Source organism: Dermacentor andersoni, chromosome 11 (genome assembly GCF_023375885.2).
Source record: "Dermacentor andersoni chromosome 11, qqDerAnde1_hic_scaffold, whole genome shotgun sequence".
Lineage (NCBI taxonomy): Eukaryota > Metazoa > Arthropoda > Arachnida > Ixodida > Ixodidae > Dermacentor > Dermacentor andersoni.
Window position 1 is genome coordinate 56,581,204 of NC_092824.1, and position 23,113 is coordinate 56,604,316.

Genomic DNA, 23,113 nt, shown 5'->3' on the forward strand with positions numbered 1-23,113 from the left:
GTTCAGGCACGGATACGTGGTAGTTCTTTTGACGAATTGAATGTGTTGTTCCCCCACAAGTTCTCTGCCGCGGGCGGGACGCAGGAATAGAGGATGTATTTTTCATCTCAGCAAAGTCAAAATGGACAAATATTTAAAGACAATATTTATTATCGTACTGTGCTTACTTGTGGACAGTGGCTTGTTGACTACCGAAAACATTTTCGCAGTGTGTACGCCCGCACTGACAGTGTCACCTAGAACATCAGTGACGACTTCACTCGTTGGCAAGTGTTCTTGAAATAGGGCAACAGCACTCATAGAGACGAAAATTTTGTCACCCGTATTCCAGTACTTCATTTCACTACAGCCACTACGAAATAGATTCCCAAGACATTTTTTTATGTGACTCAATTGGATGGGTTCCACTGCAGCACCAAACGCTTCGAGGTAAATCTTGACAGAAGCCACTGGAACGCATACACCTCAGAAGGCCCCGTCAATAGTACCTTCGAGTACCAGGAACACGCTATCGTACTGGCTGACTTTTTAATAAGTGCGTGAAGAACACGGCCGCCTAAATACACCTCTTCCATTCTGCAGTCAACAGTGCCGGGAAACATATGAAGAAAATCAATGCCTAAAATCACGTCATGGGTGGGTCTTGGAAGTCACAAATAAATAAATTAGATTCCAACTATGTCCCGATTCCAACATAGTGCAGGATGTAGAAGAGTGAGGTAGGGCCGAGGGGCAGTGATAATAGGATAGTGACGTCTAGGATCCATCTCCATTTGGCCAGAGAAACAGCAAAATTAATGAAGAAGAAAGAAACCAACCTAGATGTAGTAATGGTAAAAGCTTGGTAATTCACGCAATATGCGCGGACAAATGTGTATCTTCAGAGCGGCAAGAAAAACAAAGGATACAGGGAACCCATAAATCCGTGTCTAGGCTGATCTTGGAGGAAGAAATAGAAGTAGGACGTAACGCATCAAACCAACCTATAGATGAGTTCTCCCAAGTAACGAAGAACCTAATAAATAAATAATGAAATATAAAAGTGTGCAGCTCAAGAAATGAGACTGAATTCGCTGAGCAGTCAAAGCCGATAAACAAGAAGGTGGTGAGGGATATTCAAAATAATAACGTCGGCAAATTTGTGCAAGCACTATTGTCATGTTTATTACAAAATATTACGCATTCCCCAGGAATGGTTGCTTAGTTGCTATGATGCTTGGCTGCTAAGCACGTGACCGGGGGATCAAATCTGGGCCCCGGTGGTCCCATTTAGATGGAGGCGAAACTTTCAGGCATCCGGGTACTTACATATAGCTCCGTATTAAAGAGTCCCGCGTGGTCCGAAACAATTTGGAGCCCGTCACTGTGGCTTGCCTCATAATTGTACTCGGATATTGGCGTGTAAAACACCCTAATATGACCTATTTATTGGTAACAATTATTATACCATATCCATTTGTGACTGGATAAGCAAAACTAAAGCACTTCCTGGTTACAGGTAGGAATCGTATGCCACACACTTCTATTGCGAGTACACCTACCGAACGAAGACAATTGCGACTAAAATGCTAATTATGTAATCAAATGGCTAAACTGGCCTGTATAACGTTTACTTTCACCATTTGAAACAAGCATGCTTGTTTGGAAACTATTGCATTCGTTTTAGGAGATGCATCGGTATGCAGGCGTATGTAGCATTGATGCGCTTTTAATCAGTACACCATCGTAACATTGAAAATCTATAAAGTCTACATATTCAAATTTGACACTGAAGCTGCTAGTGTTTTCTTAAGTCCTCTTGTGTTAGGGTAATGCATAAACTTTGTCATCGGCTGACCATTTAGCTTCAAGACATTATGCTCAAGATCTGCAGTACTTGTGTGATACTGCTGAAATTGTTGATCTGTTGTAGCCTTTATGGGATAACACTATATACTAAAGCACATCGACTCATAGAATGCCAATCTGTGCAAAAAACCTTGTAAAATCAATCGCGCCTGACCGTGACACACATGGGTCGGCATATCAACCATCACAGATGCACTCTATGTAGCAATACCACGTGCTTTCAACCGCTCTACTTTCTTAGTGCATTGACATGTCATATCATATATGTTCATTTCCCCATCCAATAACATAGGTACTAGGATTCCAGATGTGTTCCTTGCGATCTTTGACATTGTTAAATATAGGAAATCTAGACCAAAAGATATTGCTGTCATGATATGCAGATACCTTGTGGTACATATCTCATTAAGTTAGTGCTCTTAGATAGCTGCTTATTAGGTTGTTGATCGAGTAAGTGAGCGCGCTTGCAGTATAGGCAAATGTAACACGTACTGTATTTATACTCTTGCTCCCCTCTTTCAAACACGTCATGCAATGCAAGTACAGTATTTCATATTGAGGAGCTCTTCTGTGAGCCTGGTGGAAGGATGCCAAAAAGCATAGCGTCAGCCACAATGCATGGAAGATGTGTGACCTATATTGCAGTTTTCCATGGTAGCAATAATGACAAGTGTTTCATATTACTTGAGGCCAAGAAAAATAAAACACTAATACAGAGAAATTGAATGTGTCAGCGAAAGATATTCCTGGTAATCAAAATGCAATAGGGTAGCAGGTGCGCAGCATAGCAAGTCAGAAACAATAGCATCCAATAGCTTTATAGAAACCGTTAGGTTAACTGGATACGTTAACAATGGATAAAAAATTGGAAACTAATGAAAGAAAATTTCTTTCCAAGCTGTAATTTTCATAAAAGATATATTCTACAGACCGGTCGCATCACATGAGTTAATGAGTGAGTAAAGACTTTATTGAAAAACAAGGTATTGACGGATGACCTTGTTGATAGGCAGCCACGAGCCCCTGGGCCCGGGCGGCTTCTTCAGCTCTCTCGGTTACCTTGGGCTGCAGGTCAGGGTCGGAGCTGAGCAACACGGCCTCCCACTGCTCAGTATTACTTATTTCGTGATTTGTGTGATTTTCGGCTGGGCACGACCACATGCCGCCACCTCACCCGAGGCGTTCTATGTATTCTGCTGCGTCGACATATACTACGTCTTTGAGGGCGCATCACATGAGTGAATCAGTGAGTAAAGACTTTATTGAAAAACAAGGTATTGACGGAGGATCTTGTTGATAGGCAGCCACGAGCCCCTGGGCCCGGGCGGCTTCTTCAGCTCTCTCGGTGACCTTGGGCTGCAGGCCAGGGTCGGAGCTGAGCAACACGGCCTCCCACCGCTCAGTATTACTTATTTCGTGATTTGTGTGATTTTCGGCTGGGCACGACCACATGCCGCCACCTCACCCGAGGCTTACCCGGAAGGAGGCAGTGTTATACAGGCAATTACAGACGGGGTCCCTGCTCACCCCGGTGCTAGCTAAGCACGTGTGTCCGAGAGTGTACGCGAGTGACGTGGGTAAACTGTGCGCTAAGGAGAGAGCCACCGCGGCTCACATACTTTGGGACTGTAGCATAAATCCACGAGAAGCCAGCGAGAAGACAACGATCCCGCCGCAGCTAGAGGCTGCAACGAAGAGCTATGACAAAGAGACACAACTCAAGGCCGTCCAGCAGGTCTCGGCAGCTCTAGAGAGGCAGCGACCGCGCGAAACCGAGGAGAAGGGGGCAGCACCCCCAGGAAGGGGGCGGCGGCCCTCTGGGACCCGCGGAAGTAGCGAGGAACCAAGACCTCGAGGAGCACAATGCACGAGACTGACGTAGTGGCCGCGTCGCGGTAAAAGCTTGTCTTCCCTGCGTGGAGTGAGCCTAACCGACTCTGCAGGCATTTTCACTGAACTTGTTCTCTCTCTCTTTCTCTCACCACATAATATCGAATAGATCCGCTTTTTGCATACAATGCTTACATGTATTAGGGTATTGGTCCGGGTAGTAGTAGTGATAGGCTACGGGGATGGGGTAGGTGTTCGTCTGAAGTCGTCTCCAAGCTGCTTCTTGTCGCTTGTTAAGCGATTTGTGTGCTAGCGGGTACACTTCCCTGGCTAACCTGTAGTGCTGGGTTATTTCCTGGTAACTGACCATGCGATCCCTCTCTGATCCTAGCGTGAGCCGTCCAGGTGCTCGGTTGGCGAGTCCTCGAGCTACGGTGTGGGCGTCATCGTTGCCGGGTAGGGGGAGTGTGCTGGTGCCCAAATGATCTGGATTGGTCGTGGGTGTTGGTTGTTGCCTACTATGTGTTTTACGGGAGCCGAGACCCGACCTTTCGCAAAATTGCGTATTGCTGCTCTGGAATCGCTAATAATGTAATGACAATGTGTGGAGGCTATTGCCAGAGCGATAGCCGCCTCTTCCGTTGTTTCGGAGCTTCTGGTGCGAATTGAACCACCAGCGCGTATTTGACCTGAGGAGTCCACCACTGCAAGGGACATACAGTTGCGTTCTATGTATTCTGCTGCGTCGACATATACTACGTCTTTGAGGGCGTGGAATTTCTGATGTAGGGTTTTGGACCGCTCGGCCCTCCTTTCCTTGTGGAATTCGGGGTGCATGTTTTTAGGGAGTGGATCAATTTTGAGATGGCGCGTCTGATCGTGAGGAATGTATACTTTGATGCTTTGCATGGACTCGTAGTTCATGCCGAGATTCTGGAGGATGTTTCGCCCGGCGGCACTCTGAGCTAGCCTTTCGTATTGAGATATAACGTGCTCTTCTATAAGTTCATCGAGGGTGTTGTGCACACCTAGGGCTAGCAATTTAACGTTGGCCATTCTTATAGCTAGCCCAAGAGCCTGTTTATAGGCCCTCCGGATAATTCCCTCTATTTTCTATCTCTCGGCCGCTTTGAGGCAGAGGTACGGGGGGATGTAGGTGATGCGGCTGAGAGCGAAGGCTTGTACCAACCTTATGAGGTTGGCTTCTTTCATGTCAGTGTCGGTTGGCCATTCTTGAAATGAGTCGCATCGTCTGCTGAACGCATGCTTCAAGTTTATGAATTGTGCTGCCGTTGCGCCCGTGACTTTGCATGAAGAGGCCTAGTAGACGGATGTTCGTCACCACCGGGATCGCGCCTCCTCCGGCTCGCACAGTGATTTCTGTGGGTGGCGCAGTGTCGGATTTGCGGTATGTAGGGGCTCTGAGTAGGAAGAGTTCCGATTTTTGCAGGGAGCAGGCGAGGCCTTTGTCGGTAACGTACTTTTCAACTGTGTCTACAGCTTGTTGAAGCGTGGTTTCTATATCTCCATCGCTACCTTTAACCACCCACAGCGTGAGGTCGTCGACATACAGACTGTGATGTAGATCTGGAGTCTGATTAAGTTGTTCCGGTAATCGGATCATCGCTAAACTAAAGAGGAAGGCGGGACAAGAGTGATCCCTGCAGTGTGCCACGACTTCCAAGAGGGATCTTGCCCGATTGTACTTCTCCTATTCTTAGTTCCGCTGTGCGGTGGTTGAGGAAATCTTTGATGTAGTTGTAGGTCCTCTGGCCCACACCTAGGTACTGCAGATTCTATAGTATAGCCTGATCCGCTACGTTGTCTCGCGGCAAGAGCGCTATCGAAATGAAGAACGCTTGACCAAGCAAAAAACAAGAACGTTCGCGCGTTCTCAGTTGCTATCTCAGCAGCAGGCCCAAGTAGGCAGCTGCCGCCACTCCCAATGGGCCGCATTGAAAATGAAGTGGTTGTTCGTTCCCCCTTTGACCGCGTTACCGCAATCACTCGCACTTGCAGCATAGCACTCGTCTCACGCGGCTGAGAATGACGTCCACTACTTAAAGCTATTGCTCGGAAGACGGTGAGCATTTGGCAGGCAAATACAGCGAGACCTAGAGCTGAATGAGCATTTGGCTTACGCATACACGTCTGAAGAAGACGACTGCTGTGGGCTACTAACACAGCTGGGCGAGGTTATCCCGTCTAAGCTAAACAATAGCCCAATAACCGAAGTGAACTATTTCATAAGCAATCATTCCTGAGCATCAGCCGCGACTACCGATGTGTATTTCAGGTATTCGTGATAGAACACCAAACCGGACGCCTTCAATGAACATAACGTGATAAAATGCAGCAGCACGAGTGCGATACTAATACAACTGTGCTCTCCATATTTCTTCGTCTACGATATGCATCAAACGCGCAATCAGTACGCGTGGGGGCTGTTTCTAACTTGAAGTGTTCGGTAACAAAAACTAGCAACACACTCTCTTGCAGGTAACTTGCTAAAAAGCTCGCGAAACGTGGTGAATCGTTTGAATGTTGCAAGTCCTCTTAGTTCATTCATGGCTACGCTCGACGCAATGCGTAAAATGTTTCAACGACATCGCGGAAGCTGTGCCTGCCACGATACCACGTGTTGGTGGCTCTATAAAGGCTGCGCAGGAAGCTTACCGCCGATGCCTCTAGAAGCACGACAAAAAATCAACCTTTCAGGCGAAAACATTTTGACCTAGGATTGTCTTGATGACTTAGAGGTGTAACCATTTTGAAAGCGTTGTCTAATTGCAATGAAGAGCCAGATCTGTTTCACCGGTAATATATGTCTCTAAATTGTCTTAAAAAACTTAAGCATAAACCATCTCACGATGACTGTAGACGGTAAAGCATGTAGCACTGAATCAATACAGCGGAACTTCGTACTAGCACCATGTGAGAAAGCTGTGTATAAGGCGCGTACTGCAGCAGGACTCCGCTCATGGACTTCCGTAAGAACCGTCGGTGCCATCACGCACTGCCGCCACGAAGCCTGCGCGTTGCCTCCGAAATGCGTGGCGTGTCTGTGCGTGCGAACGCTTTCGAAACGCGTCGTGCAGCAACTAGGCTCCTTTCAAGCACAACTCTCTGGACACTCTGCACCAACTACACTATTTGCACAATTCGCCCGCGCCCCCTATTGTAACGTGGAGGTATATTACCACCCAAACTATAAAAAAAATTAACTTGGCGCCGATTCTACGGCGCAGATGAAGTAACAAAACCTGAGTTAATACGTACCGTTTCGAAACACCTTTATGGAAGATATAGTTACACACTGACGCACACACAGGTGATCTTCGCAGAAAGTTGCCATCGGAGTGTGACGCGCACTACTGAATAGAGGCAGTCATCTTCAGTTCCATCGAATGCATGAAAAATGCCGCGAGTACAGAAACGGGAAAATGGCGACTGCAATCCAAGGCACAAAGAACAACGTCCGTTTTATGGTATTGCATCTAGCTACCTTGAATTAGGCCGCTCTGTGTGTTTTTGTAGTAGGAAGAAATATGATTTTTTATAATGAGTAGAATTAGGTACGATTGTAACGTGCATGCTTACTTGAGTTCACTTCTTATTCAGGAAGCGTGCGCGTTAGAATCTCGCAAATACGCCATTGCCGCTGTCTCAAAAACGCGCGCGTGGCATCTGAAACGAGAAGCGTTAAGCGTCGGTACCTGAGAACGCTGAGAGTTTTAATTCATTTGCAGCCCTATCAGTGGCACAAACTCAATGACCGAAGATGGCGACATATTCATTGAAGAGCGACAGATGCACAGTTCATTCCTGGCACAGCTCGCTAAAGTGTTGGCGTCCAACATGTTCATTGAAAAATGGCACATTCACAGTTGGTTTGTGGGGCCCCCTGCTCAGCCATCGAGTTGTGCCTGACAAACCCCTTTGACTACCGTGCGATTCCGCTTAGAATTGGATAAACTTTCGTATCTGCTTTGTTATTTTTGACCTTCACACTCCTAGTAGCATATTGTGCTGTGGACCCAAGTTTTCATCAAAGACGTTCACTGTAAAAATGCATTCATCCACTGTAACATAGCGAATGACCGAAGTTTCCAACAAATTGTTTTCTTGAAGACCAACATTCACCGAATGGCACATCCACAGGGCTTTGAGTCGGTGTCGAAGAGTTTCATTAAACAGCGGCGCCTTCCAAGCTCCCATTTACAGGCACCCATGAAGGCGCGAAAAGGGTTCGCTGTAGAGAGACACGTATGTACACGCTGCCACATACTCAGCGACCCAAATTCAGCCGACAGTTGGTTGTGAACTCTTTTACCCCTGCACAGCTGCCCTCTCCGCTACCCATTCCACCATGACCCACATAGGCGGGGAAACCACTACGTGCAAACGAGGCTAGATGGACAGACAGCTAGGCACTGGACAGGGCATAAGTGCCTTAAGAATGCTAACGAATTAAAATTGGTTTGCTATTACGCATCGCTTAAACTTACATCTTGAGGACCTTGATTTGTTTTATGATTGTGTGGCAATGAACCTCTTTCACGCTAATTTTGCTCTCTCGCTACTTGCCACTAGGTATGAGCCGCTCTTAACTGTAGCTGTTTCCTTCGATTTTGGGTGAGTGCGCACGTGTCGTTCACGGAAGAAACCATAACGCCGACTTCGGTCACTGAGTTTTGGTCACTGTGTAGAGTCCGCTCTTCGATGTTAAGAACTACAATGTCTTGCCAACGATGGTTGGAATCTAATCTGCTTCCGATGTGCAGCCAACCTTGTCTGAACATATGTGCACGCACGCAGGATGCCTGTGTGCAAATATTTTTTTTTTTTTTATTACGGCGGCTGCACTCAGTGAGGCAGTGTGTTTACAGGAAAGTGCGATAGAGAAGCGCTGCCACACAAACGCCTCACTGATAAACAGCTTGTACAGTGGCAACACGTCGTGTCGCTACGTTGCGTGTAGGCTACCTTTATTATCGTCGACAACCATTGCAATATGGGTTCTGCCGGAATTAATATTCTCTAAATTATATTATACAGGCATGCATTCTTTGTGTACATGCATGATTTGCATTAATAGGCTGATAACTTGGAAGGACGGGCAGGGTGCATTTTTGCGCGGACGCGCAATGAAAGTTCAATTCCGGCTTTGAGCCATTTGAGGGGAGAACTCTTACAAAGAGCTTTTGATGGTTTTCTAATCTGATGACTAGTTCATTTCTTTCGAACGTTAAAAATGATGGTTTACATGACCTGACATTACTTTCTTGTTTTTCTTTTAGCAAAAAGCAAGGACACATACCGTAAGCAAATATTTTCTATTACAAATTTTTATAAATTGTGTAGTCTGTGTGATTGATTGATAATTTCTCTAGCTTTCACCTTCTGCAATATATTGTCCTAAGACTAATCATGTATAACTGCGTAATTCATAGGAGATTCATCGTTGTGCAGAGCGAAATCATTTAAACTTATAAGAACGTCTAGAACATACAAGTAAATGGTATTTATTGGAACTTCAACAAATAAAAAGAAATCCAGAGATATAGGACCATAAAAATGATGTGTTTGGATACCATTATGTGAATTACAACATCTAAAGAATGTTTCTTTGATTGCAAGGTCTTGCCCTACATGAGGAAGTATTGTTTTCCGTGTTTAGACAGATAAAAATGTTTCTCGAGGCCACTTTATGGACCGTGGCATAAGAGAAGGTCATCACCGCGTCTTAGTTGGCAAAATAAATATAAACAAGTTCTCTTACGACAGGCAATAAAGAAATGCGGTTTATTGCACTTTCTTTCTTTTCACCGCTGGCTCACTATTAATAATAATTGAGCAATATATGCAAAGGTACCGGCTGTTAAGTACACTGTCCTTTACATAGGTCTGCAACTTCCTTTCTCATTTCTTTCAATTTAAGTGACCTTCAGTGCTAGATCATCAATTACGTTCTTAAAATATATATATGCAAATTCTTGTTGTTTCTTTCATTTACTGAAACACAACCGGCTTTTAATTGCTTGTTCTTACGGCGCAGTAAAATATATTAAAACGCTGGATCAGATGACCGGAGTGACCCCACACACGGGACTTGCATGAATCTGATAACGTTGCGGTTAAGACAGATAACGCCGATTTTTCGCCATAATTTCGAGTGATAACAAGGACAGATTCTAGCTGCTGGGCGGCCAGTTAACCCGTAACTCAGGTTTATTTTAAAGTGCAACTTTCTCTGCTAACCTTTCCGAAATTTCCTATGCGTGGGTTAACAAAATTACGGCAGAAACATTCCTCGATGATTGTCTATTTCGATGCGAAGCGTTTCTCCCGCGTAAGCACTCATTCGCAGACCATGCATGTGCTAAGTGCTTGTAACTGTTTGAAGAAACTGATTCCGCATGAGGAAAATCAGCTCTTGAAGCTGTCTTTATGTGATCTGCAATGTAGCGCATAAATTCTGCGTAAGTGCCTTGACGATTATCGATGTCTAATATGAGAGTGTTATGCTGAATTGTTATGAGGTGTTGGATAGAAGTTGTGTTCATTCATATACAATTATATTTCCGTAACTATAATTTAGGCGAAGTTACATAGTATGAGGCCAAGGTGAACATGGAGAAATTATTAAGCACTTAAATTATTTCTAGCCACATGAACAAAACTATAAATATGAGTAGAAAAAGATAACTTGCAGCAAAGTGAGTGCATGGGATGTTCCACTATAGGGAGTTACGTTGGATATGTGCCCCATTGCAACGTATTTGTGATTTCTGTACGTATAGCAAACCTACCCGTGAAAGTTTTAGTGAGTGTCCCTCCCGGCTATGGACGCAGATGCGAAAAAAATAGGGTCACCTGTGTCCCCTAAATGCTGAATGTACCAGCAGGCAAACAGCAATAAACATTGGCATGGGACCCTAGAGAGAGAGACAGAAGAAAGGGGAAAGGCAGCGAGGTTAACCAGGTGGAAAGACCTGGTTTGCTTCTCTACACTGGGGAGAGAGTGGAGGGAGAGGTAAACTGATAGCAAAGTAAAGTAAGAAAGGAACATAGACGTACAATCACAGTCGGTCACTGTCACTCCATACCGGCACGGCGCCGCACAGTAGCTCTTGCAGCACTACAGACCTCTCTTCAGGCTACAGCTACTTGTTCAATTCTCTTTCTCTTGCATGAGACCCTAAAGCATCAATCGGTTTAGGGGATAGGTTAATTCTTAGTGGCAGTATCTACCGAAACCAACTAGTCATTCTACGCAAAGAAGACTATGTGCATGTGTTTTATAACCTTTCTGAAATAGCGCGAGTGATTTTTCTTTTTCGCGACACCCAATAATACTAAACAATTTGTCGTTGGCTTTGTAATTATTTCACTATTTGTGATGCTTGTGGTTTAGAAGTCATAGATAATAGGAAGAGACGTGAAAATGACATTCAGCAGGATGGACACCACGTGTTTGTGTGTGTAAGAAAGAACGGAAATGAATGAAGCGTAAGAAAGGACCATGTGACTACACTCATGCGTGCCCAGCATATCAGAGCCATCGAATAGATTCGACGATAATCCAGCTGTTCTTAATGATTACCACTAGAAACTGCTCATTTTATTGAGATTTGTTTCAAGAAGTGCCAGAAGTATTGGCGTGCCGTATAAATGATAAGTTTGATGTTATTTGTCCATCTCCATCCCTGTAACAAATAAACAGATTAACCTGCCACCCATGTACTTCGCCTACTGATCCACATCTAGTCGCGTTGTCGCATCGTCGTATACCACGTTCTGCACATCGCATACTGCCACTTCTCCAGAACACAATAACCACTCGATGACTTCAATAAGCATGCAGTGAACTTTTATTGCATATCAAAATGAAATAATAGTATAAGAATGATAACTTCGGTAAGAAACATGACGAAAGTTCGCAGGAAAGTTGAGTTTTGGTGCGATAAGCAGCATCCAACAAGGACTCTCAATGGAGGGATAGTTTTCAGAACTGAACTTGTGTTCGCAAGGGCAGCAGCTGCTTTCCGTAGCAGCGTTTTTATGTATGGCTAGCCATCTCCCTCAACACTCAGTGGGTAAGGAGAATAATAAGCGCGAGCATAGAGTAAAAAAAACTGGAGTCATAGTTCTTTGAAAGAAACAGAAAAAGAAATGGATGTGGGAAGGTCACTTCGTACTTTGACGGTATGAACAAATCGTGGTACTGGTGACAAGTTTTTTTTAAAGAACCGCCAAAAAAAAACTACGAACAGAAACGATGTACGCGTATAAGTAGGTGATGCAAAATAATTGTTCCATTTTTTACTAAAACTCTAAGGATGAATGAATTGGCCCGAATGTTTAATAGAAAGAAGGGACAGCAAGAGTGAGAAGTGTACCAGGTCTAACAAACTTTCGTCGAGCAATATGTGTTCGGCTGAAAATATAACCAAACACCGAAAGTGCACAGCACGCGTAGACGCACTATCGGGAGAAATAGAAATAATAAGAAATCCGAGGGCACTTAAAGACTTGTTATAATTTGACAATGCAAAAGAGTTATTGTGCAGCTGTACGTCGCTGAGCAGTCCTTCCGCTCATGAACTGCTAGCGGGCGAGTGAGCTTGTTGAGACGTTTTCACTTGGCCTTACCGATACCCAGTTAGAACTTTGGCGAGAGCTTCGCGGACAAAGAATGAATGTATAACACAGGCTTCCGGGAGGGACGGTGACATGCCGTCGCGGCGATGCCCTTTCCCCTCACGCAATACCTGCGGCGCTAAGCCAACGCCTCCTAGATAGCACAAGGCCTGTGCACTTTTATCAATGACGTCATGCTACCTTGCCCGACTGCCATAGAATCTAGTGGGTATGCTCCCTAGTAAGCCACTGTGATTTTGACGTCATTCGCATTCGTCACACTGGCTTGTCAGTGGAAATTTAGGTCGAAGGACCTTGACGTCATAAACCAGAGTGCTCGGGCCTGCTATTTAGGAGGCGTTGGCTAACCGGCCGCAGCTGCTCCCATTCGCCGGCTCTGGTCCGTCGAAGCGCGATCGTGACCGGGCCGTTGCAGCCAATGGAAATTGACCTGCTGTTTTGCTGCTAAAGACAACAGACACTGGCATTTTCGCTCAATGGTCCATTCGACGTTTTCGCATCAAAAAGCTGAGAGAAATAGCCACTGATCTAACACTAAGGGAGTTTCGCTCCGTAAAGATTTCAATTCGGTATGCTAGTAAATTAGCAAAATGTTGTTTACAACAAAGTAGGCATTTTCGAATAGATCAGAAAAGGATTTAATTAGTGAAGGAGGCGTTATAATCATTCCAGATATAACTATTCGTAAAACCGCATAATGATATTTAAAATAAGTTGATAAACCCTATCCAAGATACTGGCTAGTGTTCTGTCATTAGTGTAGTGAACGTACTCCTGAGTCTGTTTTCACGCAGTCATATCACCGTGATAGAGTGCTTTAAACATGTGAATCAGATAAGTCTCTATATATTCTACTTTTCGTGAACCAAAAGTTTGACGGCAGAATAAAAAAAAATGTGTCACAATTGCTTCCTGATATGCTGAAGTGCTGTACAGCAGGTTTTGGACCTTTAATCTAAAATACATTGCCTGCCCTGTATCGCTGATCTCTTGCTTGCGGTGTAGCGAAGATCTCAACATCTCAATATTGTGTGAACAAGTCCAGGTAAACTTTATGCACCAAATAAATGTGAGTGCTTTGTATTTATCTGCCATATTGAAGGAGTTTGCAGAACTTACCCTTAGAGCGAAAACAGATTGCTAAGGTCATGGTAGGCTGTAGATTTGCCTTATCATGTGCAAACAAGTTTTTAGTGTATCTACTTTGGTGATAGATGAATCATGGCGCCTTCCAGAACACTTTCCCAAAGCGCTGATTTCTTGATAAGTATTGCATAGGATTTCCGTAGGATGAAATTTTGGTTTGAGAGCATAACGGTTTAGTTTAGTACGAATGCTAGCGGCTGGTTCCACGGTTTTGTAAACTTCTCCACATAATATTGGTGGGTACTTTAATGCTCCAAATGAAATTTGGGACAGCACAAACGCATGTACACGAGGAGTCAAGCTCGCAAAGTTTATCCCAAATCATTAAATTGAACCTCTAAATGACGGCAGTCTGACATACCTCAGAGGCCTATCCACTACCAGCACAATTGACGTGACCTTCGTAACAAGTTCTGTTCCCCGAAACTTTGCCTCGTGTACCCAATTGGAAACAAGCAAGCGTTACCATTACCCAATTCTTATATCAGATGTATGTATGCAGTTGTTACCAAGGAAATTCCTTACAAAATCTACAGATTAGTGTGCATACAATTGTGTTGCAGGCAGGGTAATTACTTCTGCAACCGAGGGCGAGGTATTACTCACTACAATGGCTCAATCTCAGAGCAATTTCAACTAAAGAACAGCTTACTCCCAAATGACGGGAAACTTAAAAGTTTATGCGAGATTCACAGGCGAGCTGAAAGGAAAGTTTTACGCACGAGTTGCCTTGAAGACCTCCGCGCAAGCCGGCGTGTATAACGTCATGTGCGGCGATACCTGGATAAACGTAGTCGGATAGATGGTGCGACTTCTGTTCCACATTAGAAGTGCGTCAACGTGTAGCCAAAATTTGGCGGATCCTTGGACATATGCGCGCACCGACCCAACAGCTTCACCCCTTTGCTGCACTCTTTTTGCATGAACGAAACTCTCAAAGAAATGTCACATGAATACTGCGGACTACTATAAGCAGGTTCAAGGCCTTCAATTGCCTCAGCAGATAGTCAGTCTGACATCCCACATGCGCCAGTGCCAACTTTGAATCTGCCTTTCACAATTGAAGATCTCACCACCGCTATCGCTAAACCAGACACACGTCTCTGGACCATGAAAGATAAGCTATGAAGCCATCGCAAAGCTGCCCCGCACCTCCTTCCTGCGACTCCCGCAATATTGACACGTGTACTAGTTTATCTCTATCGGGCAACCACGTTTCACCACCTAACAAATGTTATCGCACAGCGCAGGATGCGCCTGCATGTATCGGAAGATTCTCGAATGTGATGGATGGTTTCATCTGCTGTCTGTCACCGAACCTTGTGTAATCAGATTGCATGTATGCGTGACGCGAATAGTCTAGACATTTGTGGAAGATACGCGGGTCTCAGCGATTACTCTGGAACATTTGACGGCTGATACATCAGCCGTCAAATCAGGTGGTGGTCTTGTGGTAATAGCACTCAGGGACACGTTCGGTGCAGGTGCCTGTGGTAGTGGCTGCTGAGAGGGTGGCACTATAGAGGGAACCTGAGCCTAAGTTGGCGTAGAGATAAGGTGTGCACTCGGGACTTGCGGGCAAGTCACGGCAGCTGTCTCTTTTCTCACGATATGGCGTAGGCCGCCACCAGGAGGCGTCAGATGGAGCTCAGGAGGGTTTGACGAAGCTTGGGCGTGCAGTTCCTCAAGGATGATGAAACTAATCAAGGCACGTAGCTCGTTGTCGTTGGAGGCCTTGAAATCAGATGTGTAAGGGAGTAAACGAAGAATAAGAAGCTCATCGAGACGCTGACTCGTACTGATGATGTATGCGACGGTAGTGGGCTTCAGAACTACAACAACATTGAATGCCACAGTCCCAATACCCTAGAGCAGTTGGCGTACACGGTCACTCTCTGCCATCGAGGTGTTCATGCGGCAGCAGAGGGCGAGGACGTCCTCCATGTACGAAGTGTAAGACTTGCCCTAGTGCTGAACACGCTCAGCTAGCTTCTTGGCGATATCGGAGCGGACAGACGAGTTCGCGAAAATCTGGCTTACGTGGTGTTTAAAGGTGCTCCAGTTGACCAAATCAAGCTCATGATTGTAAAACCACATTTTCTCAATGCCGGTTAGGTTGAAGGCGACGTGCGAAAGTTTTGCTGATTCGTTCCAGTGCTTAAAGTCACCAACGCGCTCGTATAACTCAAACCAGTCTTCAATGCCGTCTCCTGGAAGCCCAGAAACACCGGTGGATCCTTCTGCGGGGTGGTGACTGTCCATGAAGGGGTTCCCGCCGGAGCAGGCAAGGTCGATGTAGTGGTATTGGTCTTCTGGTCTTGCAACATGGTTGAGTGCAGTTGGTAGAGGCGGTGACCCGAGCGGAGCTCCAGGGATGTAGCGTAGGTAAAGCTGGAGAGAGCCCAAAAGCGAGGGGACGAAGGAACCGGACAGCTCACTCCACCACTTGTGAGACAAGGTTTAGGCAGCCAGTCTCTTCTTTATTCTCTCAAGTGAGAGCCCCATCGCCAGGCTCCAAAACGGTGATGATGACTATGTACAGGTGAGACTAAGAAGCGTATGAATAATTCTCTCTCTCAATTCTAGCTCTCTCTCTCTCTCTCTCTCTCTCTCTATATATATATATATATATATATATATATATATATATATATATATATATATGTACATTGTAATGGCGAAGAAACCTCGAGTATCGCGCTTCCCACTTCGTTGCTGAGAAATAATAAAACCGCAGCGTGGCAGTTTCAGCTGAACTGGAACTGCTAGGGTGCTCTGCAGGGGACCTAACGTTTCTGGACTTCCCACTAACGGTCAATGAACCTCGTAAACTATATATATACATATATATATATATTGTTTGTGTAGTCTTTAGTGGAACACTTCAAGAAAAACTCAGTACAAGAAGGCGCTGGTGCGTAATAACATAACCTTGAATGCCTAGCTACAAGGCATAGAACATTTTTCCTCCTGCTTTATTTTAAATAACTTTTTCTCGCGCCACGAGCGTAACACGAATGAAACTTTAAATCTTCCCTCGTGTACTATCCTAATATAGACTGTCTCAGTATGTTTCACAACATATACCACCATATTGAACATATTCATTCTCTGCTCATTGCTGCACCAATTTTTGTATCACAGCAACTTGACCAAGTGCCGTAAGTTCATACTCCCCAATAGAAAACTTATGAGAAGCCAATTAAATAATGCATTGCAATACAAAAAGTGATGCGTTTTAATTCTCTTTTTATCGATTGTCTACAGCGAATGGGATGACCCTGCAAATGTCATCATAAGCATCAATGATAAATCCGTGTTTAGGCAAACTATCAGAAATATTCTTAGGTTTCTGAAGCCTTAATGTTGTTTGTAGTTTCACACCACTCATGCTCGTAGCTCATGAGCGAGTACATCTGCTGAACATTGTTGCTTTTTCCCCTTTTTCAAACAGTTTTAACCTTGCTTGAATATTATTTTCCCATTATTTCTGATTCTCTTCTTTTGTTTTCCCTCGGTTATGACTTTCCACTTCTTTCTTGAAATTTTGTTTCCTTCAGTATTTCCTTACTTCAAAAAGGCTACCTGTGCTATGTACTGATTTTTATTGCGTAGCATGCCCGCCCTCTTCTATAATGCCGTGAGACCCTGGGAGTACAATAAATGAAATAAACGAAATGTCAACTTTAGATTCGTGAACCATTTCTTAGCAAAATTTTCACCTCACACGAAAGTGTTTGATTTATTCAAACTATGAGCCGTACCATATGCCTTTATTTGTAAATTCTGTTGAGACGAATAACATAGAGACAAATAACTCATTGCCTTTCTTTGTTTTTTAGAGACTCTTTGCAAAGAGCTCAACTTCACGTGTAAGTTGATATTGCATGATTTTCAATATTATTTACTTAACAATGTATTTCTAGTGGGCATGTTGCTTCTGCGCGCAATGTTCTCTGTCTATGAGTTTCTTAAAAACAATACATGACGGTTCAAGTTCGAAACACGTTGCTACGAGCAAATAAACTGAGCAGGAACTCTCTGCATACTATATTTACAAGCTAGATGGATGCTAATACATGCAAAAATGACGAGCCATTCCACTATGCAGTGGAGGATGACCAGCGAAGCTATATTACAAAGAACACAAACATGGCAGAGAATTTTTAACCACGGTGTGAACAGTTTTACCGTCATTTATATATATATATATATATATATGCATGACTTTCAAGGAAAGGGTGGTAAAGGGCGGCGGTCTCATTTTGTCTAAAGCTCAGCTGTTCAACTCTGTTTAAGGTACTCCAGCGTGTATGTATATATATATATATATATATATATATATATATATATATATAGCAATGGCTATGAACCATAGCATTTTCGCTTGCTTATGGAGGCATGAGGCCTAGATGATGTCAGTTTCAATCATGTTATTCTCTGTGTTGTATGGGTGATTAGTAGGAATGTAAGCATGGTTACTTCACTTAGCTAAGTGCTTGTTGCCTTTGTTTTGTGGTAATTTGGGCAATTGCAGTTTTTGTTTGTTCAAGGGGGTTTCAGTACCTACGGAGATATAAGCCATTGATGATGATAGTTTCTGTTGACGGAGAAGAAAAATGCACGGCACCCTAGACATGTATAGCTTCGCTGTAATACTCAAGGCCTCTCATTGTCTTCATCCAGAAGCCGCTCTCTTTTACTCTGACTCTTAAGTATTACAAGCACCAGGAGGCAGAATCGGCATCTAGGTGTGTCTGAGGAGCTGCACGTGAGGAAAGGTGGTACACATTGTGCCATGAAACGTAGACGGCGTCCCGGGGCAACCAGTCAAAAGACGTAGCAGACTTGCTGGTTCGACATCGTACATTACGTCAGCAACTTCTCGAAGGACGCAATATAAGCCAGTGCATCGAGAAGGCAGCTTTGAAAAAGGCCTACGTGACAGGACGGAGACCACTATTGCTTCCGCTTTGCAGCCAGGAAGCTATGAATGAAAACAAAGGAAGAGATGGCGCTTGCAACGTTCCGTGCTTAGCGGTACTCCAAGGACCTAGCAGCCGGTGTATTTAGTTACTCCGCTAGGGTTGGAAAAACCTAGACGATGCATTGCGCCAGACAACGTTACTGAAGGCATTTGTAACACATTGTTGCCGCACCTGACCAACAGCAATTAGCCATCGTGCATCCGCGGTGGCAGAAGCACTGGTCAAAACGTAATCTGGTTATAGCGTTTGTATGTTTGAGCATTGTGAGTACTTAAAAAGTTAAAAAGAGCCAGTAAAAGTGATTAACCACATCCATTTATACAACATTCTAAATAAATGAATAATAGAAAATTATCCTTGACATAGTGTGCACAAGCTCAAATTAACCTCAGCATAAATAGTTCACTGTTTTTCTCAGTAATGAACAACAGACAATCTTCTCTGACTCAAGATTAACACTGCAATGCCTTTTCGCTAAAATCACTAAATTAAGCATCTAAATCATCGACCAAGACATATCATACCTACACCACATGCTATCTAATGCTGGATATGTGATAGCACTTCAGTGGCTTCCGTTTTTTAGTGTGACGCTTTTAGTGCGATAGCCTTAAGGGCCCCGTTCCGCCAAAAAATCCGGTGTCGGCGTCCGGCATGGGCGCCGGCGATTGGTGAGTGAAAATTGCCGTGTATATTTACGTATATTCATGTGCCATACCTTCCTATATGACATGGGCTATATGCGGATTATATTGCCACATCAATCTATCACTCAAGTTGCTGACACCTAGTTCTACATTCTTGACAACGTTATTGCTCGGCATTTGGATGATAGCCCATAAACAAACGTCATGAAACGAAACACCAACTGCGCATGCCTTTTTTGTTAAATCTTGTCCTCAAGGCAACATAACCGCTTCTTCCGTTTTGTACCACGGAGGAGATCGTCCATCATGCGTTCAAAAGTAGCAGGAGCATTGCAAAAACCAAGCGGCCTAAAGTTAAATTCATTCAGACTGTCTGGTTTTACAAAAGCTGTTTTTGGGCGATCGGCTGGTGCCATGGGCAGTTTTCAATAGCCGGAACATAAGTCGAGTGAGGAAAAGTGCTCCGCGCGTTGTAAAGAATCGAGGGCGTCGTCAATGCTCAGCAAAGAATACACGTCTCTGCGCATTCTCTTGCTAAGACGGCGATAGTCCACGCAAAACCGGATGGGCCCATCCTTTTTCTTCACAAGGACTACAGGGGACGCCCAGAAACTGTTAGAAGGTTGAACAACTCCGCGCTGAAGCATATCGCTGACTTGGTCTTCAATAGCACGGCGCTCTCTGGGTCACACGCGATGACGCCGCTGGCGCAGCACAGTGTGGGCACCCGTATCGATCTCGTGATGTACCGTCGAGGTTTGGCCCAAAGCCGGTTGTTGGCAACCGAATTAGAGGAGTACTTGCGCAGCGGATTGAGAAGCTTGGAACGTTGTGCAGGGCTCAGGTAGGTATCCATAGATCTGTCCAAGACGTCTGGTGGACACAGGGCTCAAGCAGGGCAACAACTCGATGTGGTGATCTCAGAGCAGGTACCATCCAAAGGGGCATCGAAGATGGTCGTAAAGTCGATACGCTCAAGACGTCCGAGGCACTCACCGCGACGCAAGATATGGGGTGCGGCATATTCGTGGGAGACAAGCATGTGAGTGAAGCTGCCGTCGACAGTGAGTACAGCGAGGGAAATATAACATCGTCGATTAACAAAAATATGCGACGGTGTCAAAATAGCAGCGGTATCGGTAACATCCGTTGGAGCAGGCAGTTGCAATCACAGATAAGAGCGGCTGTATCGTAGTGTCGGCAGCAACGAGCAGCTTGGCGCCCGAATAATCAGTATCATCAAGTTGGGCTTCAGGAAGCGGCCAAAGTTTGGCTTCGGCGCGAGAACGGTCAATGACGGCCTTGTGATCGGAAAGGAAGCCCCACCCCAAGATAACGTCGTATGAGCAACAGGACACAACAACCAATTCGACTGGGTGCATGAGTCCTTGAATGGTGACGCGGGTAGTCCATGCTACTACAGGGGCTGTGCTGTGCTGTGCAATGTGCTTTTCTAACCGACATAACGGATCAAATAACATTCGGAAGCATCAAGTCGGATACTCTACAATTGGGAAGTAAAGGCACACCGCAGGGGTCAGTGCTGTCACCCTGTCTGTTCAACATAACCCTCATACCCACGGCCAAGCTTCTTGCCGCCATACCAAACTTGTCTTCTGCGTTGAGTGCCGAGGATATCACCCTCTGGACAGTCAGGGGAAACGAAGGTGATATCGAGAATACACTACAGACGGAAGCGAATAGAGTGACCGGATAAGCCAGGAGAGTCGGACTAACGTGCTCGCCACAAAAATCCGAACTCCTAGTTATCAGACACAAACCTAAGAAAAACGATCCCCCGGCACAATTGGATGTTAGCGTCAATGGTACAAAAGTTCCAGAAGTACAAACCTTGAGAATCCTGGGAATGCACATTAAAAGCAACGGGAAAACACAACTATACTAAACAAACTAGTCGCATGTATTGGAGAAACCAACAGGCTCATGTTGGACAAACCAACAGGTTCATAAGACGAATAGCTAACAAACACCACGGAATGAAAGAAACAGATTTGAGGAGGCTTGTGGAGGCTTTCGTGCTAAGCAGTATAGTATATTCTCTCCCCTATCTCAAACTTCAGGCAGCGGAAAAGAACAAGGTTTAATGCCTCATAGGACAATCATACAAGGCAGCCCTTCGTCTCCCTAAGTATACATCAACAGAAAGGCTGCTAATGTTAGGCATAACAACACGCTTCCCGAGCTAGTCGAGGCGCAGAGAATCGCACAGTACGACAGGCTAACAAAAACACCCACGGGAAGACACATTCTAAGGACCTTGGATATCGGGCAAGAATGCATGGGGACGGATGCCGTGCAAATGCCTAGAGACATACACAAGTGTCTGAGAATAGATCCCATCGCGAAATACATGCATCCCGAACACCACGCAGAAAGGAGGAAGGCGAGAGCCAAAGCCCTCCACAGGCAATATTCAAACCATAAGGAGGCCGTTTGTACGGACGTTGCAGAGCTCCATGATAATGATGCCTTTTCGATAGGCGTCGTGGGCATGGAGCTAAAACCAATCTCAGCCGCGTCTGTACGGAGCAAAATGGCACACGAGGCGGAGGAAGCGGCCATCGCCCTAGCCATTATAAGCACTGAAGCCAACACGATATTTAGCGACTGGAAGACAGCCGTTCAAAACTTTGCAAAAGGGAGGGTCCACAAACCCGCCAAACAAATCCTAAAACCACAGAATTTATACGCCCGACCCATTAGAATCATATGGGTTCCAGCCCACGCGTCGCATCCTGGGAACGAGGCGGCCCACAACTTAGCCCGAGGTTTCCTCAACCGGGCAGTGGGTGAGCCGGTCCTGAGGTCGGCCAGAGAGACCTTGACCACCTACCACGAGATAACATTATATTACAGAAACAACAGAAGGACGCTCCCACCGCCGCACAAAGCCTTAATAACCATCAACAAGTGGCCTGGCGGAAGCTACAAACTAACTTCCCAACCCATTTATATACTCCAAGGCCTACCCAGGAGTCTACACCCGCGAATGTATACTCTGCGGGGTCAGAAAGGCAGATTTAAAACACATTTTATTCGATTGCGACAGTCTAAAAGCGAAAAGAGAATGGCAACTTTCTAACGAGCAAGTGTGGGAGGATGCGGTGTCCAGCTCGCACCCGACCGTTCAACTGCAGGCGGTTTGCTGGGATTTGGAAGTCGCCGACAGACAGGGCCTCACGACCATAACAGGTGGCACTAGAGGAACTGATCGGACGGCCACCTCGCGCACCCTGGAAGCCCAGTAAAGTTAACCAAATCCTTTCCGTTGGCGAAAAAAAGTTGTTACCACCACCTTGCTACTCGTGACCTCAAACAGTTCTATTGCAAACGTTCATCGATGACATTTTCATAATTTGGCTCCACGGTGAAGCTCCATTACTTTCCTTCATTACTGACTTTAACAATGCCACACAATCAATTTCCTTTTCCCATTCCTATTCCTCATTCAGCACAAACTTCCTTGACGCCTCACTTTCTCTCTACAATGGAAACTTAACGACCAATCTTTTCAGAAAGTACACAGACCAACAGCGATATCTGCATTTCAAAAGCGGCCATGTCAAACATTGCAAAACTTGCATTCTCTACAGCCAAGCTATCTGGTTCAAAATAAATTGTTCGAACGACAATGAATTCAGGCACAAAATACCCTTCACAAATAACTGACGACGCCCTTAAGCAGGACGACCATCTCGACCGAAATGAACCCATCTTCAAGGACAAGCGATCCGTGCCAATTTCATGAACTAAGCTTATCTTAGCACACTCTGCATCTATTCCTCACGTGTCGCACATTCTCAAGAAGCATTATAACTCATTGAGACAGAGCGACCGCCTTAGAATCACCAAGAGTGGTTTATCGTTGCTCTAGGAATCTGCGTGTCCTAGTAGCTTCTTCCAAAACTAAAGCAATTGCTCCTGCTGGTTGTGATCTCTGCAATAAGCCCCGCTGTAAAGTTTGCACAC